At 38.5% G+C, this 22,934-nt stretch overlaps 1 protein-coding gene across 6 annotated transcripts in view; it reads left to right on the forward strand.

Moving 5' to 3' along the window:
* SIK3 (SIK family kinase 3) overlaps positions 1–22,934 on the forward strand; it is a 257,677-nt gene that overhangs the window by 153,114 nt on the left and 81,629 nt on the right. The window lies entirely within an intron of this gene.

The following is a 22,934-nucleotide window of genomic DNA, read 5'->3' on the forward strand; positions in this document are numbered from 1 at the left end:
TCTGTTTGTTTCCAAGGCAAACCATTCTATATCACAGTAATACAATTCTGTGCCCCAATCACTAGTGCCAAAGAAGCTGAAGTTGAATGGTTCTATGATCACCTACAAGACCTTCTAGAACTTACACCAAAAAAATGTCCTTTTCATCACAGGGGACTGGAACGCAAAAGTTGGAGGTCAGGCAATACCTGGAGTAACAGGCGAGTTTGGCTTTGGAGTACTAAATGAAGCAGGGCAAAAGCTAACTGAGTTTTGCCAAGAGAATGCACTGGTCATAGTAAACAACCTCTTCCAACACCACAAGAGATAACTCTAAACTTGGACATCAGCATATGGTCTATACTGAAATGAGATTGATTATATTCTTTGCAGCCGAAGCTCTATATAGCCAGCAAAAACAAGACCAGGAGCTTACTGTGGCTCAGATCATGAACTCTTTATTGCAAAATTCAGAGTTAAACTTAAGAAAGTAGGGAATACCACTAGAACATTCAGGTATGACCTAAATCAAATCCCTTACGATTATACAGTAGAAGTGACAAATAGATTCAAGGGGTTAGATCTGATGGACAGAGTGCCTGAAGAACTATGGATGGAGGTTCATAACATTGTACAGGAGGTGATGATCAAGACCATCCCCAGGAAAGAGAAATGCAAAAAGGGAAAATGGTTGTCTCGGGAGGCCTTACAGAGAGCTGAGAAAAGAAGAGAAGCTAAAGGCAAAGGAGAAAAGGAAATATATACCCATCTGAATGCAGAGTTCCAAAGAATAGCAAGGAGAGATATTAAGCCTTCTTCAGTGATCCATGCAGAAAAATAGAGGAAAACAATAGAATGGGAAAGACTAGAGGTCTCTTCCAGAAAATTAGAGATACCAAGCGAACATTTCTTGTAAAGATGGGTATAATAAAGAACAGAAACAGTATGGACCTAACAGAAGCAAAAGATGTTAAGAAGAGGTGGCAGGAATACACAGAAGAACTATACAAAAAAGATCTTCATGACCCAGATAACCAAGATGGTGTGATCACTCACCTACAGCCAGACATCCTGGAATGTGAAGTCAAGTGGGCCTTAGGAAGCATCACTACGAACAAAGCTAGTGGAGGTGATGGAGTTCCAGTTGAGCTTTTTTTTTTTTTTTTTTTTTTTTTCAGTTGAGCTATTTTAAGTCCTAAAAGGTGATGCTGTGAAAGTGCTGCACTCAGTATACCAGCAAATTTAGACAATTCAGCCGTGGCCACAGGACTGGAAAAGGTCAGTTTTCATTCTAATTGCAAAGAAAGGGAATGCCAAAGAATGTTCAAACTAGTGTACAATTGCCCTCATCTCACAGGCTAGCAAAGTAATGCTCAAAATTCTCCAAGCAAGGCTTCAACAGTACATGAACCAACAACTTCCAGATGTGCAAGCTGGTTTTAGAAAAGGCAGAGGAACCGGAGATCAAGTTGCCAACATCCGTTGGATCATCAAGAAAGCAAGAGAGTTTCAGAAAAACATCTACTGCTTTATTGACTATGCCAAAGCTTTTGACTGTGTGGATCACAACAAACTGTGGGAAATTCTTAAAAAGATGGGAATACCAGATCACCTGACCTGCCTCTTGAGAAATCTATATGCAGGTCAGGAAGCAACAGTTAGAACCAGAATTGGAACGATGGACTGGTTCCAAATTGGGAAAGGAGTATATCGAGGCTGTACATTGTCACCCTGCTTATTTAACTTCCATGCAGAGTACATCATGCGAAATGCCAGGCTGGATGAAGCTCAAACTGGAATTAAGATTGCCAGGATATGCAGATGACACAACCGTTATGGTAGAAAGCAGAGAGGAACTAAACAGCCTCTTGATGAAAGTGAAAGAGGAGTGTGACAAAGCTGGCTTAAAGCTCAACATTCAAAAAGCTATGATCATGGCGTCCCGTCCCATCACTTAATGGCAAATAGACGAAGAAACAGTGGAAACAGTGACAGACTTTATTTTCTTGAGCTCCAAAATCTCTGCAGATGGTGACTGCAGCAATGAAATTAAAAGATGCTTGCTTCTTGGAAGAAAAGCTATGACCAACCTAGACAGCATATTAAAAAGCAGAGACATTACTTTGCCAACAAAGGTCTGTCTAGTTAAGTGAGTGAAGTCACTCAGTTGTGTCTGACTCTTTCTGACCCCATGGACAGAGGTAGCCAACCAGGCTCCTCTGACCATGGGATTTTCCAGGCAAGGGTACTGGAGTGGGTTGCCATTTCCTTCTCCAAAGCTGTGGTTTTTCCAGTAGTCGTATATGGAATGTGAGAGTTGGACCATAAAGAAAGCTGAATGCCAGAAAATTGATGCTTTTGAACTGCGGTGTTGGAGAAGACTCTTTGAGAGGCCCTTGGACTTCAAGGTGATCAAACCAGTCAATCCTAAAGGAAATGAGTCCTGAATATTCATTGGAGGGACTGATGCTGAAGCTAAAGCTACAATACTTTGGCCATCTGATGCGAAGAAGTGACTCATTGGAAAAGACCCTGATGCTGGGAAAGACTGAAGGCAGGAGGGGAAGGGGATGATAGGATGAGATGGTTGGATGGCATGACCATCATGATGGACATGAGTTTGAGCAAGCTTTGGGATTTGGAGGCCTGGTGCATTGCAGTCCACGGGGTCACAAAGAGTCGGGCACGACTGAGCAACTGAACTTAACTGAAAAGTGACAGTATCAAAGTCAAGAATATCTTCTCTCCAATGAATAAATATAAAACTAGACTAAATTGTCAGAAACACTCATTTAGAGTTCTGTAAATGAACAAATAGCAAACATCAAATTGAGAAACTTAATTTATGAAAAGCTTTTAGCTTGTGATAAAAACAGTGGGAGGCTTGACTTTCTTGCCTGAGCCCCTACATCTTTCACCTCTTCCTCTAGGGGAAATGGTGTGATCAAGGGTGGGCTGGCATTAAGACTAGCATCTTTGTTGCTAGAGGCAGCTGACTTGATTTGGAATGAAAGACGAAAAACCCATGCTCAGTTGTGTTGTCAGTGAAAATAGTAATTTTGGTAGAAAACGAATGTAGGGGGCTCAAAGCCTTGCTGGCTAGTCATTGTGGCCTTGCTAGGGGTGAGCAGCACCATGGCCCACTAGACAGTAATCTAGTAGGGAGACCTTGTTACTGAGAGAACCACAGCAGGGTAGGACACCCTTCTCCATTCATCTCTGGTTTACTAGGGGACTGGCATCTATTAGCAAGTCCTGAGAGAGCCCAGCAAAGTTTATAGCTGAGGCTGACTTTGAAACTTTCTGAACTTTGAGTGAACTCCTGAATCTACCAATAAATTTGTCAGCAGAAAGTGAAAGGTCTGCTGTCTTGACGACTAAGTGATGTAGACATAGGAATGACCTCCAGGAAGTCATCCTAAGAAATAAAAGCAAGAACTTTAAAAATTAGCAGAGATATCAATGACTACGTGCCAGAGAGAGACAGAATCTCAAATTAACCGTCTTATTTCTTAGAGGGTTACTAAAAAAAAAACAAGGATGAGCAACAGGAACAGTAATCCTCAGGGGGAAAAATAATAATCTAGAATTGGTTAAATATATTAAATATATTAATATATATAAATATATAAAATATATTAATATATAAACATTAAATATATTAATATATAAATATATTAATAAATATATTTAAATATAAATATATTAAAGTATATATATACTTTTATTTAAAAAAGTTTCAGGGGGGTGGGAATTGATTTTTTTTTTCATTTATTTTTATTAGTTGGAGGCTAATTACTTTACATCATTGCAGTGGTTTTTGTCATACATTGAAATGAATTAGCCATGAATTTACATGTATTCCCCATCCCGGTCCCCCCTCCCACCTCCCTCTCCACCCGATCCCTCTGGGTCTTCCCAGTGCACCAGGCCTGAGCACTTGTCTCATGCACCCAACCTGGGCTGGTGATCTGTTTCACCCTAGATAATATACATGTTTCGATGCTGTTCTCTTGAAACATCCCACCCTCGCCTTCTCCCAGAGTCTACAAGTCTGTTCTATACATCTGAGTCTCTTTTTCTGTTTTGCATATAGGGTTATCATTACCATCTTTCTAAATTCCATATATGTGTTAGTATACTGTATTGGTCTTTATCTTTCTGGCTTACTTCGCTCTGTATAATGGGCTCCAGTTTCATCCATCTCATTAGAACTGATTCAAATGAATTCTTTTTAATGGCTGAGTAATATTCCATGGTGTATATGTACCACAGCTTCCTCATCCATTCGTCTGCTGATGGGCATCTAGGTTGCTTCCATGTCCTGGCTATTATAAACAGTGCTGCGATGAACATTGGGGTGCACGTGTCTCTTTCAGATCTGGTTTCCTCGGTGTGTATGCCCAGAAGTGGGATTGCTGGGTCATATGGCAGTTCTATTTCCAGCTTTTTAAGAAATCTCCACACTGTTTTCCATAGTGACTGTACTAATTTGCATTCCCACCAACAGTGTAAGAGGCTTCCCTTTTCTCCACACCCTCTCCAGCATTTATTGCTTGTAGACTTTTGGATAGCAGCCATCCTGATTGGCGTATAATGGTACCTCATTGTGGTTTTGATTTGCATTTCTCTGATAATGAGTGATGTTGAGCATCTTTTCATGTGTTTGTTAGCCATCTGTATGTCTTCCTTGGAGAAATGTCTGTTGAGTTCTTTGGCCCATTTTTTGATTGGGTCATTTATTTTTCTGGAGTTGAGCTGGAGGAGTTGCTTGTATATTTTTGAGATTAATCCTTTGTCTGTTGCTTCCGTTTGCTATTATTTTCTCCCAATCTGAGGGCTGTCTTTTCACCTTGCTTATAGTTTCCTTTGTTGTGCAAAAGCTTTTAAGTTTCATTAGGTCCCATTTGTTTATTTTTGCTTTTATTTCTAAAATTCTGGGATGTGGGTCATAGAGGATCCTGCTGTGATTTATGTGGGAGAGTGTTTTGCCTATGTTCTCCTCTAGGAGTTTGATAGTTTCTGGTCTTACATTTAGATCTTTAATCCATTTTGAGTTTATTTTTGTGTATGGTGTTAGAAAGTGTTCTAGTTTCATTCTTTTACAGGTGGTTGACCAGTTTTCCCAGCACCACTTGTTAAAGAGGTTATCTTTTTTCCATTGAATATCCTTGCCTCCTTTGTCGAAGATAAGGTGACCATAGGTTCGTGGATTTATCTCTGGGCTTTCTGTTCTGTTCCATTGATCTATATTTCTGTCTTTGTGCCAGTACCATACTGTCTTGATGACTGTGGCTTTGTAGTAGAGTCTGAAGTCAGGCAGATTGATTCCTCCAGTTCCATTCTTCTTTCTCAGGATTGGGAATTGATTGAAGGCAGTGAAAAAGTAGACTTCAGTTTTAAGTGAGTAGTAGAAATGTAAATGTACAGTATGATAAATTAGCATTGTTATATGTTATGTATGAAAGTTGTTAAGACTATAAATCCTGAGTTCTCATCACAAAACATTTTATTTTCTAATTTTTAAATTTTGTGTCTATATGACTATATGAGATGATGAATGTTCACTAAAATTATTGTGGTAATCATTTCATGATGTACATAAGTCAAATCATTGTGCTATACACCTTAAACTTATATAGTGCTATATGTCACTTATACATCAGTAAGACTGAAAGGGACTATGGCTGATTGATGTTAATGTATGGCAGAAACCAACACAATATTTTGCAGCAATTATTCTTCAATTAAAAATAAATTTTACAGTTTCCTTAAAAAAACCTGAAAGAGGGAGAAAAGAAAACCTGGGAACATGTGGTCCAGAATTAGAAAGAAAAGTAGTCAATGGAAATTTTCTCTGAGTGAGCTTAGATGCTTTTAGCAAAAACTTCTGGCAGTTTATTATAAATTTGTCCAAAGAAAGAAATCATGTTTAAATAACTAACAGAAAATATGATGACAATGACTTAATAAGTAAGGAATCTCAATAAGGATTTAGAAAACTATTAAGAAGAAAATGGAAATTCTAGAAAAGCACAGTAACTGAGATGAAAAATACACTAGTTGAGTTCAAGATTAGATTTTAGGTGGCAAGAAAAAAAAAAGAAAAACCCTGAGGAACTATCAATAGAAATAATCCAGTTTGAAGAACAGAGAGAAGACCATTGAAGAAAAATAATCACAACCTTTGAAATCTATGAAACAAGATCAAGTTTACCAACATATGTATATTGGGAATTCCAAAAGGAAAGGAGAAAGGGACAGAAAGAATATTTGAAGAAATAGTGGCCAGAAATTGTTAAAGTGTATTATAAAACATCAATTTATGGTCTCAAGAAACTCATTGAATCTCAAGTAGGATAATTGCAAAAAGATCTACATCTAGACACATCATTGTCAGTTTGCTAAAAGACAAAGAAAATCTTGAAGTAGCAAGAGAAAATTGACTCATCACATATGGGGAAGAGCAATATGATTTATAGCTGGATTCTCATCAGAAAAAATGGAGGTGGTGGATTGACATGTTTAAGATACCGAAATAAAAAACTGAACCATGAATTTTGTATCTAGCAAAAATACCCTTTTAAATGAAGGCAGAATAAAGTCATTCCTAAATAACTATTAATAAAGACAGAGAGTTTCTTGTATAAGCAGATTTGCTATTAGAAGCCATCCCAAAGGAGATGCTCAGAGTGAAAGCAAGTGATGCCAAACGGTAACTCAGCCACAGGAGGGAATGAAGAAAATCAGGAAAGATGAATGTCTAGAAAATAAAGGAGTATATACATATAACTTTTCCCTCTTTTATTCTCTTAATTTCTTTAAAAGGCATAAAATGACTTAAAGTAACTGTGACACTATTTCTGGATTTCTAGCAGAGATTGATGTAAGTATCTAAAGGAAGTTTGAGGAAATGGAGTTCTTTTGGAATAACGTTCTGTATTTTACCTGAATCAAGTCAGCATTAAGTAGCAATAAGTCATCAATAAGTAGCAATCAAGTCAGCAATAAGTAGACTGTGATAAATTAAGATGCATGTTATAATCCCTAGAACGTCTACTGAGATAAAAATTAGTCCCATGCTTTGAAGGCTAGTACTTAGAAGTCATTTCTCAAATGACTCTTGAGAAAGTCAGCTATAATGGGAAGGAATGAGAGAGAGTTGGTAACTACCACAAGGAAGATACAAGGGGAAACAGTTTTGTGTGAAAAGAGAGGAAGTGGGTAGACATAGAGTTGAAGGCTGGTAAATTCGCTGAAGTATTTGTGTGAGATTGATACTTGGGAGAGTAAGATTTAGAATCTGAATACCTAATCACTAATTTTTAAGAAGTAAGAAAATCACTTGTATGCCAAGATGAGATCTTGAAACAGCAGCTAAAGGAAATGAAAGAGATAGCTGCAGGAGACAAGTCGAAGGATGTATAGGCAGCTTGAAAGGCTCGCAGCTGTTGATCTTAATTAACTTTGCTGTGGCTTGTCTTCCGTGTTTGTTAGCAGTTCTTGGCAGCTTAGATATCGGAGTGAAGAACATAGATGGTTGGTTTGGCCCAGAGTTTTGCATGGTTACTTGAAGTGATGAATAATGATGCTTGGAAGTTTCTGCTCTATGTGTAAATGTTAGTGAGGAACTTTATCCCAGAGTCCTTGGCTAATTAAAACACAAAACTGCTTTGAATAGTTGTTGGCTCCTAATTCCAAGTTCAGATTTGCTAAAAGAGTTGTAGTGAGTTTACCTCTAGTGGCAGTCACACCATATCTGGAATATTTTCTTCAGTTTCAAGTACTATGTTGTACGTCACCAGGACACCTTCATTTAGGAATATGACGAAGATGGGGAGCATTGTTTGCAGTTGGTGGACTGAAGAGTAGGTTAGAGAAGTCTTTGTGAAGGGAGTAAAGCTTGAACAGAGTTACCATGTATGAGAAGTTTGCCGAGTCAAAATGACCTTCCAGAGGTCATAAAGACCCTAAAGCATGTAACAACTTGATGTATTCACAGAACTAGGACTAGTTTCTCAGAGGATTAAGTGATAGGCTAGTGGTTTTCAGGTTATCCCAAAAGTTCTAAGGGTCATTTGAAAATGTGTAAGATGCCATCTCTGAGAAAGAAGTTATGTGAGGCAGAGCTAAAGAGTCATGCTTTGCCCACAAATATATTCAGTCTACTCCCATGTTTCCCTCATATTCAACAGGAGCCTGTCTGCTTTTATACCCAATATGCCACATAAAATTTCATTTAAATAAAAATTAAATTGATTTCCACATAAGATTTCATTTAAATAAATAAGTCTGTGGCTACTAAGAGTTTCTTCCATTATTAGATGATAGTGAGCTATGGGAGAGCTTTAAACAAGGGCCAGAATTCAGTTTGACTTGTTTAAGAAAGGGTATTTTGATGGCAATATAAGGATATATTTGAAGGAGAGGGGTCTGCAAGAGCACTTAGAAGGCTACTGCAGTAAAACAGATGAGAACTGAGAATTGTCTGATGAGTAATGGCCATGGGGATGGAGAAATGGATTATAGATAGAGTTAAAGTGGCATTGTTAGTGGTTAAGAATATGGATAGAGTCAGACTGCTGTGATTCAAATCCCAGTTCCTCTACTTACTGCCTTTGTAATAGTGGGCAATTTTTTTAACCTCACTGCCTCTGTCTTTAAAGTGAAGATAATAATAACAGTAATACTAATGATGATGATGAAGACACCACTTATCTCCAAAGGTTGTTGTGAGGATTAGATGAGTGTTTGTAAAGTGCTAGTCAGTTTAAAGACTTGTACAACATGTCCAAAGCAGCGTTATGTACCAGGCAATATTCTAAACATTTTTATTTAAAAAAAAAAACTTTAAAAAATTGAGATGTAACTAACATGACATAAAATCATGTGCAATAGTTTGAGAGACAGTTGGCAAAGAAATTCAAACCACTAACATTAAAGTAAATGATGTGTGGGTCATTGGGCTTCGGCTCGAAGGGCCGTCCATATAGGGCAAGTGAGATCAGGATGAATGATCGTAAATAGGAGGAATTTTAAACGCTAGAGATCTAAATGAAGTTTAAAAGCAAGTGTGTTGGGCATAACAAGATCAAAGAGATGAAAATCTGAAAGTATACCCAATACTGTAGCCACTGTGTGCATTTGAAATGTATTAATAGATAGTGCAGCCGAGGAACTGAATTTTGAATTGAATTAACATTTAAAAGCTGAAGCAGTTTTAGGACAACTCAGAGAAGTTAGCCAGCTTCAGAGTTGAGCACCCAAGTCCATCCTCACTTCTGGCACCAACTGCAAGTTCAGGAATTTCGCAGTACCACCCTCATCTTTGAAAATTTGCCAAAAGTATTCACAGAATTCACTGAAAGCTATTTAACTCATAGTTACAGTTTATTACAATGAAAGGATTCAGATTAAAATCATCTAAGGGAAGAAGCACAGAGTCCATGAGAAGTACCAGACATGGAGCTTTTGTTTTCCTCTCCCCATAGAATGTCTTACTCTTCTGGTGTTGATATGTGATAGAGTCTTGTCCATAGGGAAGCTCACCTGAGCCTCTGTGTTCAGAGATTCTATTTTACATAGGAAAGGTTGATTGACTGATTGAATATTTACATGGTTTGACCTCTGTCTCCAGGCCAGCTGACCCAAAGCTCCCACCCTAAGTCACATTGTTTGTTCTAGTGTGGCCAGCTCACACCCTAAGACTATGTGGGTATGGCCAGTCCCTTGCTAACTCATCTTGTTAGTCTATCAGGTATGACCCAAGGTCCCCAGGCAGAGACACTCCCATGAAGCATACACTCCAAAGGCCCAGACCTCTGGAAGCCAAAGGATAAAGCCAGGCTATCATGTTGGGCAAGGCCAGTTCTTTATTATATACAGTGTAAAACATTTTCCCATTGAACCCAATTCTTATTTTGGTAAAATTACATTTTGCCTTGACTATAGACAATGTATAGCTTGAAATGTGGTATGCTGTAAGTGTGAAATACACACTGGAGTTTGAAGACTTAGTGTGAAAAAAAAGAGAACCTCTCATTGCCAATGTGCACGTGGTTTACATGTTGCAGTGATTATATTTTTGATATATTGGTTTAAATAAAATAAATTCTTAATTTCGAAATGAATCATTTTTTAAAATGTGACTACTAGAAAACCTTTAATTATGTAAATGGCTCACATTTTATTTCTGTTCAACATTGCTGATCTAGAAGGTTATATTGAGAGAGAGGGGCGTATACTATTGAAGTTTAGAATTTCAGAGGTATAAAACTATCAGGCAGAGACAAGTTCAAGGTGTGGCCATAGGAAACCTGCTGAATTTTGGTGGTTATAGGTCGCTGGAAACAAGGTTCAGATAAACATGAGGTTAAATTATCAGATAAATTATCCTCAAGGCTATGAACATTGCCTAAGCAACTGGCAGACTGTGTGGAGCTGTGGACTGTGAAATGAGTTTCACTGTCTTTGATAACGGGGTTTCCTGGTAGCTCAGCTGGTAAAGAATCCGCCTGCAATGCAGGAGACCCTGGTTCAATTCCTGGGTGGGGAAGATCTGCTGGAGAAGGGATAGACTACCCACCCCAATATTCTTGGATTTCCCTGGTGGCTCAACTGGTAAAGAATCTGCCTGCAATGTGGGAGACTTGGGTTTGATTTCTGGGTTGGGAAGATCCCCTGGAGAATGGAACGGCTACTCACTCCAGTATTCTGGTCTGGAGAATTCCATGGACTGTATAGTCCATGGGGTCACAAAGAGTCGGACATATTGATAAATGTGAAGGAAAAGAGACAGAAAGGGGTTAACCAGATGCCCTTACATGTTCCTAGTATGAAGCTGGTGGGGACTTAAATTTCCTAATCCCATATAGAATACTGTCTTTTTTTTCTTCACAAGGTCTCTAAAGGGCTTGTTGTCCACAGAGAAATCGTTTGGGAGGTGTCGAAACACAAGATACAAAAGCCCAGCCTTGCTTCTTTGCCCCATTAGTTGCTACTCAACTTTTATAACCCTTCTCAAAATGTTATGCCATCTGAGAACTCTGCCCTGATTGTGCTAGAGAGTTATTGCCTTTTTCCTTCTTCCCCTGAGCACACCTCTGCTGTAGCACTATTTGCAGTAAGTTTTCCTTTTTCTTTTTTCTTTTATGTTTTATATCATTGACTTACACTAGACTGTACTAATTCAGACGGTAGTCTCTTGACTGATCACTTTTCTCGGTGGGTCTTTTGCCAGATCCTCCTCATCTTCTGGACATCTAAATTTTGGAGTGCTGCCTGGTTCAGTTACTTGGACCTCTTTTCTTCTATGCACATCTACTCCCTTGTTGATTTTTATGACCCATGCAACTGCTGACTTCCAACTTTTAAATCTCCAGTCTGACTTGTTCTCTGAATTCCTGGTTTATATACTCAGCTGTTTACATGATATCTTCCCTTGGTCTGATGGACCATATGTCTTAACATGTGGCTCTTGGTTTCCATTCACCAACTTTTTCTTTTCACCAGTCTTTCCTCTGTCAATAACTGCAAATCTGTGTATCTAGTTCCTCACACCAAAAGCTTCTATAGAGTCATACTTAATTTCTCTTTTATTTTCATACCTCAAGCCAAAGCCACCAGTAAATCGTGGTGACTCTACCTTCAGAATATATGCTGAATCTGGTCACTTATCATCACCTCAACCAATACCAACCTGATCGAAATCATACTCATCTCTTGCTAGGATTACTGCAGTAGCCTTTATCCAGTTTCCCTAAATCTGCTCTGATTCCTCTGTTGCAGCTAGAGTGATTCTTTTAAAGTAAAAGTGGAATGTTCCCACTCAGCTTTCTATTTCTATCAGCTTTCTCTTCTGTTTGGGCTTCCCTGGTAGCTCAGCTGGTAAAGAATCCTCCTGCAATGCAGGAGACCCTGGTTTGATTCCTGCGTCGGGAAGATGTGCTGAAGAAGGAATAGGCTACCCACTCTAGTATTCTGGCCTGGAGAATTCCATGGACTGTGTAGTCCATGGGGTCACAAAGAGTTGGACATGAATGAGCGGCTTTCACTTTTTTCACCTGTTTGGAATAAGTCGCAGTCTGTACACCTCTGTACTATGTGGTCCCCAGCAGCCTCTGTGGCCTCAGCACCTGATACTCTCCTGCCTTTTCTTATTGACGTCTCTTTCTTGTTTGTTAAACTCTGGATGTGTTTCCACTTTAAGGTCTTGATATATTCCATTTCTTCTTCCTGAAATACTCTCCCCAGATATCTACATGGCTCTCTCGTCCATTTCCTTCAGGTCTCCTATCAAATGTTACCTTATTAGAGAGGGCTTTGCTAGCAATACTGTCTGAAATCTCACTCTTCCTATTGGCTCACTACTCTCTAGTTCCTTCTCTGCTTTATTATTCTTCTTGGTTGTTATCGACAACAGACATATATAAAGCCTCATAAAATATAAGCCTTATAAGAGTAAGTACTTTGTAAATTTTGAGCCTTGCTAATAAACAGTACTTAGAATAGTTCCCATAGAGAATACATGCTTATTAAATATTTATTGATCTGTTGAATGAAAGACAAAGTGAGTGAAAGAATGTCACTAGATCGCAGATTGTGACATTTGAATTTTACCTGTGTCTTCACTGTTTAATGCAGTGTCTAACAAATTTATTTCATTGTTTCACAAAGATAACCAAGTCAAACATGGAATCTTCATGTTATTCCATACACATTTTAGCTCAAGGAGTTGTTGACATGGAAGGAAAAATGCCTTTTTGTTTTCTGGATAACAACAGAGAAATATTTATTAATGACTGTGAATTTGTAATTGCAATGTAATTGGCATTGCATTGCACAGTCACTAAGTCGGGTCCAACTCTTTGCAACTCCAAGGACTGTAGCCCTCCAGGCTCCTGTGTCTATGGGATTTTCCAGGCAAGAACACTGGAGTGGGTTGCCGTTTCCTTCTCCAGGGGATCTTCCTGACCCAGGAATCAAACCTGTGTCTCGGATTCTTTACCGCTGAGCCACAGGGAAGTGCTGAAGCAGTGTAATAGGCTTTAATAAATGGTTATTGAATGAGCATTTATTGCTCATTCAATTGATTTATTAAAATGATTATTGCATACTGTTTGGCACTGTATTATAAAGGGGCAGCCATGACAATGTGGGTCTGTTTAACTTTACAAACAGAACTGAGAAACTGGTTAGTTTTGTAAACCACTAAACTCATAATTTTAAATTTCCACAGTATGATTTCTTTAGATATACATCCCCAGACTTCCTATTTGAGACCGTGAAGTCATAAATCCAGCACTTTATCAAGAAAAGTTTCCTGAATACCAGGCAGAATTCATAGGCATTTAAAATAAATTATTAACTTAACAGTACTGTGTTGAAGTGTGTATGATTTATTATGGACATTCTCAGTGCCTTAAAAATAACATTTCCTAAAGGTGCTAACATGTATGGAACCCAGAAGTTCTCACACAGCCATTTATTTATGCTATGGGATTCTCAGACACCAACAGAGTAGAGAATGGAAAAGACCAAATTTTATAACTAGAGGCTTTACAAATACCTGAGAAAAGAGGAGAAGTGCAATGCAAAGAAAGTGAAGGATATACCCCCAACTGGATGCTGAGTTCCAAAGAATAGCAAGGGGAAGACAAGAAAATCTTCCTAAATGAGCAATGCAAAGAAATAGAGGAAACAATACAATGGGAAAAAACTAGAGATCTCTTCAAGAAAATTATAGATACCAAGGGAACATTTCATGCAAAGACGAACACAATAAAGGACAGAAACGGTAAAGACCTAACAGAGACAGAAGAGATTGAGAAGAGGTGGCAAGAATACATACAAGAACTGTACAAAAAAGGTCTTCATGACCCGGATAACCATGATAGTGTGGTCATTCACCTAGAGCCAGACATCCTGGAGTGTGAAGTCAAGTGACTGTTAGGAAGCATTAGTGTAAACAAAGCAAGTGTAGGTGATGGAATTACAGTTGAGCTATTTCAAATCCTAAAAGATGATGCTGTTAAAGTGCTGCATTCATTATGCCAGCAAATTTGGAAAACTTAGCAATGGCTACAGGACTGGAAAAGGTCAAATCTCATTCCAATCCCAAAGAAGGGCAATGCCAGAGAATGTCCAAACTACCACACCATTGTGCTCATCTCATATGCTAGCAAAGTAATGCTCAAAATCCTTCAAGCTTGGCTTTAGCAGTAAGTGAATCGAGAACTTTCAGATGTACAAGCTGGGTTTTGAAAAAGCAGAGGAACCAGAGATCAAATTGCCAACATCCACTGGATCATTGAAAAAATAAGAGAATTCTAGAAAAACATCTACTGCTTCATTGAATACACTAAAGCGTTTGACTGTGTGGATCACAACAAACTGTGGAAAGTTCTTAAAGAGATGGGAATACCAGACTGCTTTACCTGCCTCCTGAGAAACCTGTATGAAAGTTAAGAAGCAACAGTTAGAACTGGATATTAAACAAAATGGTTGTTGACTGTTTCAGAATTGGGAAAGGCGTATGTCAGTGCTGTCACCCTGCTTATTTAACTTATATGCGGAGCACATCATGCAAAATGCCGCCCCGGATGAATCCCATGCTGGAATCAAGATTGCTGGAAGAAATATCAACAACCTCAAATATGCAGATGATACCACCCTTATGGCAGAAAGTGAAGAGAAACTAAAGAGCCTCTTGATGAAGGTGAAAGAAGAGAGTGAAAAAACTGGCTTAAAATCCAGCATTCAAAAAACCAATGGCATCCAGTCCCATCACTTCATGGCAAATAGATGGGGGTAAATGGAAACAGCGGATTTTATTTTCTTGGGCTTCAGAATCACTGCAGGTGGTGACTGAAGCCATGAAGTTAAAAGACGCTTGCTCCTTGGAAGGAAAGCTGTGACAAAGCTAGACAGCGTATTAAGAAGCAGAGACATCACTTTGCCAACAAAGGTCCCTCTAGTCAAAACTATGGTTTTTCTAGTTGTTAGGTTCAGATGTGAGAGTTGGACCATAAAGAAGGCTAAGCGCTGAAAAACTGATGCTTTTGAACTGTGGTGCTGGAGAAGGCTCTTAGAGTCCCTTGAACTGCAAGGAGATCAAGCCAGTCAATCCTAGAGGAAATCAACCCTTATATTATTCATTGGAAAGACTGATGCTGAAGCTAAAGCTACAATACTTTGGCCATCTGATGCGAAGAAGTGATTCATTGGAAAAGACCCTGATTCTGGAAAAGACTGAAGGTCGGAGGAGAAGGGAATAACAGAATCAGATGCTTGGTTGGCATCACTGACTCAATGGACATGAGTTTGAGCAAACTCTGAGAGACAGTGAAGAACAGGAATCCTGGCTTGCATGGGGTCACAAAGAGTCGGACATGCCTTAGTTACTGAACACCGAACAGCAACATGTACTAGGTATTAGGTGTTACATGTGTTATCTTGCAGCCTCCTACATGTTTGAGAACACTATCACGTTGTTTATTTGAATACACTGTTATGTGCTGGGTGGTGGCTATTGTAACATGCTTTTCTTATTTAATCCTCACAGCATTCTATATATTTTTTATAACTAAAATACTATTTTAGTTATATAAATTATATAAGTTTATAGTTTATATTAGTTATATAAATTATTTACTCCCTTTGGTTAGAAAAACTAGCTCTTTTTTAAGGCTTTATTGACAAGTCAGTAACTATTACAGAATTTCATAAAATAATCTATTTCCTTTTCTAATTAATTTCCTATTCATTGTTCTTCATTCTTTTGTTTTATTTTCTTAATATCAGACTTTTAGCATTTATATTTGAAACCTGCCCAAGATATGAGGGAGCTGCTTGTGCTTAATGCTTAAAAAATTACAATTTGATGACTTCTCTTTACTGCTAAATATCCTTTCATAGTTGTTGTCCAGCTATCCTGCTGATTCTATCATGACATAATAATAAATGCCCCAGAGAATGAGCAAAAGGTATATTTTTACATGGCTCCTATATTAATATTTTTTGTGAGTTTTCTCAACTGTTTATTGTTAACCTTCTTTGGAAAATGAACTTTTTTCTGACAAAATGAAGCTACTAGAAAAAGATATTTTAGTCATAATATTTAAAATATTTGAGTTATATAAAGAGATTTTTAGTTCATTTTTGGAATTAGGGCATAGTAATTCAGTGTGCTTTCAAACTTTGATGTTCTGATATTTTATGGGCTGATGTATATATGTGTGTGTGTGTGCACAGGCACCTGCATTTATGGGGGTAGGGAGGGGGAGAGAGATTTAAAAAAAAAAACAACCTGGTAAAATATATATATAAATTTTCATTGTAACCATTTTTAAAGAAATATTTACTTTTTGAATATATATAAATTTTTTCATTGTAACCATCTTTAAAGAAATACTCACTTTTCTTTTGGCCGCCCTGGGTCTGTGTTGCTGCACACAGACTTTCCCTAGTTGCGGCTTGTGGAGGCTGCTCTCTAGTTGCGGTGCTTGGGCCTCTTAGCAGTGGCTTCTCCCTGCAGAGCAGAGGCTTCGGTAGTTGTGTCACATAGGCTTAGTTGCCCCACGGCATGTGAGATCTTCCTGGACCAGGGATCGAACTGGTGTCCCATGCATTGTGAGGTGGATTCTTAACCACTGGACCACCAGGGAAGCCCCCTTGTAACCATTTTTTAAGTATATAGTTCAGTGGCATTCATTATGTTGATATTATTGTGCTACCATTAGCACCATCCATCCACAGAACTCTTTTCATCTTCTAAAACTGAAATTTTGTACCCATTAAACAACAACTCCTCATTTACCCCTCTCCCATCCCTTGGCAACTGCCATTCCCTTATAAGTAACCATTTTAAGAAGTTTCCCATTTAATACTACTTCTTTTCAGAAATATAAATATACACATGTATACCCTCATACATATTTGTATTTCCTCTTCCTTACCACACAAACGGAAGCACACTATACTTATTATCCTAGACCTTATATGGAATTGTGGATGGCAACCTATCCATGGACTAAGAATCCCTGGTTTAGATGAATGAATAATGAAGATGTGGTATGTATATACAATGGAATATTACTTAGCCATAAAAAAGAATGGAACTGAGTCATTTGTAGTGATATGGATGAACCTGGAGTCTGTCATATAGAGTGAAGTAGGTCATAAAGAAAAAAACAGATATTGTATATTAATGCATACATATGGAATCTAGAACAATGTACTGATGAGCATATTCTCAGGGCAGGAATAGAGACTCAGAGCTAGAGAAGGGACTTGTGGACACAGTGGAGGAAGGAAAGGATGGGACACATTGAGAGAGTGGCATTGATATATATATATACACACTACTAAAACAGACAGCAAGTGAGAAGCTGCTGCGTAGCGCAGGAAGCTCAGCTCGGTGCCCTGGAGGTGGCGGTGGGGTAGGAGGGAGGCTCAAGGAGAGGATGGATGTATGCTTATGGCTGATTCACGTTTTGTACAACAGAAACTAACACAGCATTGTAAAGCAATTATACTGTGATGCGAAAGAAAAAAGAAGCCCTGGTCTAGAGGAGGTGTGCATGTTGAGAAACAGCTATAATACAGTTGCTCACTGATGTTACAGAGGTGTATGGACTAAATGCCATTTGATATAAAATATGGACCAGTTCTTTTAGGGTAGATGAGTATGTTAAAAGAATGAGCTAGACTTGGAGCCTGCAGATTATGCTAGGAATCAGAGAAGAACCTCTGTATTACAAAATTAGCTAACCCACCTTGGCTAGTATATTGGTATAGCATGAAAAACATTTTTACTGCCTCTGAGAAGTCTGAATAACATGCTTAAAAGGCATTTTAGGATACATGGGATTCTGTTTCACAGGCTGCCTGGGCTTATACTTAATCTAGAAGTATTTTTTTAAGAAACTATAAGAAAACAAATCCTCCTTTATACATTAATGTGAATAGACCTCATATCAAAAGAATGGCATGTTTTTAATAGCCTTAACATAAACTATGCATAGTTTACAAACTTTGTTAGTGGTAAGTTAAAGAGTAAAAAAAAAAATAGTATTTATAAAAGTTTATAGTCTTTCCTCTGATTGTTATTCCTAGAGTTAATCTATAACTAATAAGCATCCATCACATGCAAAGGTCTCTTTTCTATGTAGTAAGGAGGCATAGGAAAAAATAGAAATTGTTCTAGCCTAAAACTTTTAGAGCTAAAGCTTATCTTGTGGCTGTGTGTCACAGAAAAATTGTGTTTTCTCAGAACCCTGAAGCAAAAGGTTTAGTATTTGGGATAGACAGAAAAACATAGTATGCATTTTGTGTTTATACCTGCAAGAATACTCAGTAATGAGTAACTCCAAATAATTATTTATCTTGGTTCCAGTGGTAGTTCCACAAATCTATACATATGATAAAATGACATAGGAGTTATACACATATTCCAACCATGTCAAATTCTGGCTTTTGATATTGTTCTATAATTATGTAAGGTTGAACTATTGGAGGAAACGGGGTGAAGGATACATGGGATTTCTCTGTTCTATCTCTGCACCTTCCTCTGAGTCTAAAATTATTTCAAAAGAAAGGGTTAGGGAAAAAAGCTTGCTACTTTGGCTATCATTTTGAGAGTAGATTGCGGTGGGCCAGGGGCAGAATCAGGGGTACTGGTTAGGAGAGGTATTCCGAGGTTTTGCAGCAATCCACAGCTACTGGACTAGATTGGTGGCACTGAACTAGGGCGGGGATAGGGGTGAGGATAGTTGAGTTCTGGGTGTATCTTGGCAGCAGAGTTTATAAAATCTGCTAATGGCCTGGATGCGAGGTATGGGAGAAAGAAGGAAAGACGACAGAGGGTTTTTGGCCTGGACCTCTAGAAGGATGAAGGAAAGAGATGGTGGTAAAAAGAAGCAACAAGTAGAGAAGCCTGCTATGAGGTAGTTGGATTCTTGTCAAGGAAAAACAAATAACAAGCCCTCTTCCTCTAGTGCCTGGCAGCTCGGGGCGTCCAAGGGTTACGGACAGTGTGATATTTAAGTGAGTGCACTCTTGTTAACCTGCTACCAGGCAGCTGGGTTATCTTGGCCTCGCCTTGGCTCTTTTGGAAAGAAGCATGTGTTTGATAAACAGGAAGTTGTTTCCATGGGTGTAGAAAGAAGAAATGATAGAACAGAGTGGCACAGCAACGAACTGCTAGCTGTGGTTAGCCTGGAATGGGCAGAGATCCTTGCAGGTAGCCACCTAGCTTAGCACACAAGCCGCCTTTCCCCCTTTCTAGACTGAGTTATTTCTTCATCATGAAAAATGAAAAAAGTCTCTGCCTTGTTGCTTGACCTGCTGTCAGGGTATGTTCATTTTCAGCTAGTGTTTGGGTCAGTTACGAGTCGTAGACCTAGCAGGCAAATGGAGACACTGTCTGTTTATAGTGGAAAAGTGACTTATTTTAAGAAATGTTGGCTCCTCACCACTACCCCATTAGTGGCATGACTCTGACACTCCAGCGAGCTGGTCTAGGGACATTAAGACTGCCTTGTGTGTATTTTTTGCTCTTTGAAAGGTTAGAATCTAAATGTACCACAAGATATTTCTTCTTGAGTCAGATTGGGACAAAATTACAAGCAGTGAATTCTGAAGCAAACTTTATAAATACTGGTGCTTGAATACTTTTGAAACTGCAGAATTCATTCCCTCTGCTTCTAATAATATACTCTTCATGAGGTATATAAATCCCTTAGTGTCGCTAACTTTATTTTTTCAATTTGTAAGGAAAAACAGATAAAAAAGATTATAGAAATCCAGTGCCAAGTGATTCATAGTGATTGGAAAATGAGAAAGAAAACTTAGACTCCTTACTTTTTTGTTGTTTGTTTTTATAGTTTTTATCTCATAGATTCCTTGTAATAAGAGCTAGAAAACAGGAGAATTGTTTTCTCCTTCTAATTGAGAGTCACCTCATCTTTGTCAGGGTTGAAATGGTTGAAGTTAAGATAGAGAATGCCTTTAAATTTGCAGGTACAGTGGGAACTAAGTAGATTAGTAGTTAATTGATGGTGCAAAGGGGCTTACTGTGACGGGTTGCATATTGTCTAGACTTGGGTGAGTGGGTGGGGGCATGAGTCTAGGAATAGAGGAAGCTAGTGTCCTAGCTGGGTGGGTTGCTTGGGACTAGTGATGTGGGTGGGATCTCGCCCAGTATTTCAGAGAACTAGCTCACTTAGCTGTCCAGAAGAAGCAGAACAACTCTTTAGAGTTGCTTGCAACTGGGTTTCTCCTGACAAGTTTCAAAATGTGTTTTACTTTGAATGTTAAAGTGGTTCAGGAGCTGTTTTGTTTCATTTGCCTTCTGAAATTACCCCAGTATGTTTTCCAGCGCTGTGACTTTGTGTTAAGTCCAGGTTGGCCTCCTGCTCTGAGTTTCTTTGCTGAAAGTTAAATATCATATTTGAACTGGAAGAATTTTTGCTCCTTGCCTATGCAGCATTCATGAACATAAAGCAGCTATTTGTCAGCAGGCAGCTGAAAGGCAATTTCAGCAGGGACTGCAAACCACTGCAGGCTGTTGGCTTCCTGGCACACCCAGTAGACCCCAAGGTTTACACTGCAAGCAAACTCACAAGGGCTGTGGGTTGGTAGGTGGAGGGGAGTGGTGGTAATAAGATGGGCAAAAATAAAAGCAGAGGCTGCAGTCTGAATGACATTGAGCCAGGATGGAGATCCTGGATGTGGGGAAGAAAACTCCCAAAGAAAACTTAAACGTCAAACACAATGGCTCAGAAAAAACATCTGATGTTTACAGCTAACACATTTTTTAAAAAGTAAATTGTGTATGTCTTCTTTATATTCATAGCTCTAGGGATACTATAGATATCTTTAGGGAAAGAAAGTGGAAGTGTTAGTCGCTTAGTCGTGTCCAGCTCTTTGCCACCCCATGAGCTGTAGCCTGCCAGGCTCCTCTGCCCATGGAATTCTCCAGGCAAGAATACTGGAGTGGGTTGCCAATTCCTTCTCCAGGGAATCTTCCCAACCCAAGGATCGAACCAGGTCTCCTCCTGCATTGCAGACAGATTCTTTACCATCTGAGCCGCCAGGGAAGCCTTCTTTAGTGAAAGTGCTATATAATTTAAGCTGTTTTACCCAGTGTGCTGTCACAAATACCTTGTAACCAGAACCATGTAACATTGACAGTTGGTGTATAATAATAAAAATCAATTTTGAGCACTACAGTATCCTGAGCAAAGATCCTTACGATTTGTTAACCAAATGCTGAAATAGCATTTATGTAGTATTGAGTGGAACTTTGTTTTAAAATAGCTTTTAAAAAAAATGTCTTTGGAAGTTAAAATTTTGTCATATATGATAACTCTTAGTCAAAGTGTGAGTGTATTCCCAAATATGCTGTTCTTTCTTTGGCCATAGCATGTAACAGAATTTATTTCTGTTTAGCAGATCAAGAGATAGAGATATTGGCAGTATAAATGATTCATCCAAGGACAACCAGAGTGTCATTCTAGAGATAAAACAGAACTAGTCTGCATTCCACCAGCTCCTGGCCTGTGCAACATTTTTGAGAACTTTCCAATCATTTTAGGAAAACAATGTACTTCGAAAATATAAAGAGTTTTTTTTAATAAAAGAAAATCACTTATTTTGGAAATTGCTAAATTAATCATTCTGTTGTGTTTAAGAAGCTCTTTGATGTGTTCTGGTAATTAGTATTTACTGCCAGATGAATGTCTCCTGGGCATTTTAATTAATGGGTGGCTTGGCCAAATGAGCTTCTGATGGTAAAACTTCATAAGGGCTTATTTTTGTGTTTCTCAAGAATAGCTGTCTCTTCAAAGCTCTTTAATTAGACAGAGTTTAGCAGCTAAAACACATTATTAGAATAATTAGGCCTTGGATTAAGAGCAGTAGTGGGTCAAAGGAGCAGGTACTGTTAGAGAATGGCCTCTTGCGGTGGTGCATGGTATCCACTTCTGATGGCTGTCCAGTTCTTTAGCAGCTTATGTTCACTCCTTGTCCCTCTCTGAGGCTTTTGTGTTGTTTGAAGTTCATTTGACAGATCATACCAGAAGCCTAAACATCCCAGTGTGTGAGCTCATTTATCCCCACCTCCAAACTCTGGTGGAAAGCTGTATCCTAGTCCTTTCAATATCTAAGCTAAAGTCTTCTTACTTTCTCTTTATTTCTACCAAATTGGTAATCTTGGCCATAATAATGATTGTTTTTGAGGGAAATGCTTCAAAGATTTTGTGTGTGGATCATTGATAACTCTTAACAATTATAACAACTTCTTTGAGGAATCTTTCTTAATAATTTAAATAATCTACTATAACATTGCTCTTAAAATTACTGTTATATTTGGTCTCCAAAGTTTTATGTTCTTTGTGGTCAGAGTGTTGTTTGAATTGTTCTACACAGAAAATCTGCTGTGTAGATGAACTATCATTTCCCCCCCTCTTCTTTACACCCTCTTCCCCCATTTCTTGTCCTAAGCTCTTAATCTTGTTAGTCTTTACTAGAGCATATATTTTATTTCAGAGTTCTTCTCTGTGGTGAAAGAAAGATATATCTGACTGGTCCCATGGGGGTTTGAGATGGTGCCAAAACAATTGGGTAGTGTTAGTGAAACACTATTAGAAAACAAACAATAATATAGTCACTTATATTGTCTAATTTTTCACTTTCCCACCATCTCAGGATGCTTATGATGGCAAATGCATCTTTTCCCGAGCTGGATCAGTTGATTTAAGGATAGTGCTGAGAGGCTATTACAGATTTCAGACAAAGCAAACGGTGTCACTAACGTTTCTAATCCCATCAGCTGTCATGACCCGTATTTGTTGTTAGATGAAGAACTGGGTTAGGATATGCATGTCATTGGTTTAATATAAACCTACTGCCCTGATTAGAAAAAAGTTATAGAACTTATGAATCAACCAATTCCT

Source organism: Odocoileus virginianus, chromosome 10, assembly GCF_023699985.2.
Source record: "Odocoileus virginianus isolate 20LAN1187 ecotype Illinois chromosome 10, Ovbor_1.2, whole genome shotgun sequence".
Taxonomy (NCBI): domain Eukaryota; kingdom Metazoa; phylum Chordata; class Mammalia; order Artiodactyla; family Cervidae; genus Odocoileus; species Odocoileus virginianus.